Raw genomic sequence first — 1,337 nt, forward strand, 5'->3', positions numbered from 1 at the left:
CACCTCCTGCCCAGACCCCTCCCCAGAACAATGCACCTCCTGCCCAGACCCCTCCCCAGAACAATGCACCTCCTGCCCAGACCCCTCCCCAGAACAATGCACTTCCTGCCCAGACCCCTCCCCAGAACAAAACACCTCCTGCCCAGACCCCTCCCCAGAACAATGCACCTCCTGCCCAGACCCCTCCCCAGAACAACACACCTCCTGACCAGACCCCTCCCCAGAACAAAACACCTCCTGCCCAGACCCCTCCCCAGAACAAAACACCTCCTGCCCAGACCCCTCCCCAGAACAATGCACCTCCTGCCCAGACCCCTCCCCAGAACAAAGCACCTCCTGCCCAGACCCCTCCCCAGAACAATGCACTTCCTGCCCAGACCCCTTCCCAGAACAATACACCACCTGCCCAGATCCACTTTCTAAAACAGTGTCAGATAGTCCACATACCTTTCTCCATGAGATGGCGGGGAAGGGGTCTCCAGCAGCAGCACAAGGAATCAGCAGCTCCCTCCCAGCCTCTTGTCTATACTCCCAGCCGGGCAGCACCGTGAAATAGGGCGGGTCCTAAGGGGATGGAAAATGGCGTGAAAAGAATATGAGACGATCCGTCAGGAGTTTATTTAAGGAAAGCGGATCGGAAAATACAACCGCGGCCATGAAGCTTCAACAGGCCGAGGAGTTCATCAGACGAGTTCATTTCTAAGTGGAGATTTGTAGGTAAGAGGGACGAAGGGAGCGGGCACGGCCGCCGGAAAGTACTCATACATAATTGATGTCAGATCCATATAACGGTGCGGAGACTCGGATGTTGCACATTGCTGCTCCACATTAAAGGCGGCAGACATTTGCCGCTTCTCTACACACCAGTTCCAGGAACCTCATCCCTCTAATGGAAAACAATCTGCTGCCTTTCACCTCACAAGAATCACAAAGCTTTCATGACATTTCCTGCCCGCCCCCAACTCAGAAATACAATCTGCAATTAAGTGTCCTAATAAACTCTCTATGGGGCCCTCTATCTATGTATAGGGGCCCCAGATTAAAGTGACATCAAACCCTCAGATTTTTTGACATAAAACAATACTGTAGTGTGTGACTTACTGTAATCCATGGTAGTTTCCCTTCTCTTTGCTGCTCTTCCTTTTAAATCTGTATCTGTTCTCATGCTGGGGGAGAACTTCTGTTTGGCAGCAGACTGCCTTGTCTCTGGAATGGATACATGGTGTCTGTGTATAGATTTGTATAGGCTTGTAACCTGAGCCAGCACTACAGGAAGAGCCCCTGAGCCAGCACTACAGGAAGAGGCCCTGAGCTGAAAAGGGAAGTTCTCCCCCAGC

General features: G+C 52.4%; 1 protein-coding gene across 1 annotated transcript in view; it reads right to left on the bottom strand.

The window, feature by feature from the left end:
- The window catches only part of IGSF9B (immunoglobulin superfamily member 9B), a 77,850-nt gene that overhangs the window by 36,077 nt on the left and 40,436 nt on the right, over positions 1–1,337 (bottom strand). The gene's annotated exons all lie outside the window — the stretch shown is intronic.

The sequence above is a fragment of the Nanorana parkeri genome, unplaced genomic scaffold (genome assembly GCF_000935625.1).
Source record: "Nanorana parkeri isolate BGI_ZX_2015 unplaced genomic scaffold, ASM93562v1 scaffold1009, whole genome shotgun sequence".
In the NCBI taxonomy this organism is placed as follows: domain Eukaryota; kingdom Metazoa; phylum Chordata; class Amphibia; order Anura; family Dicroglossidae; genus Nanorana; species Nanorana parkeri.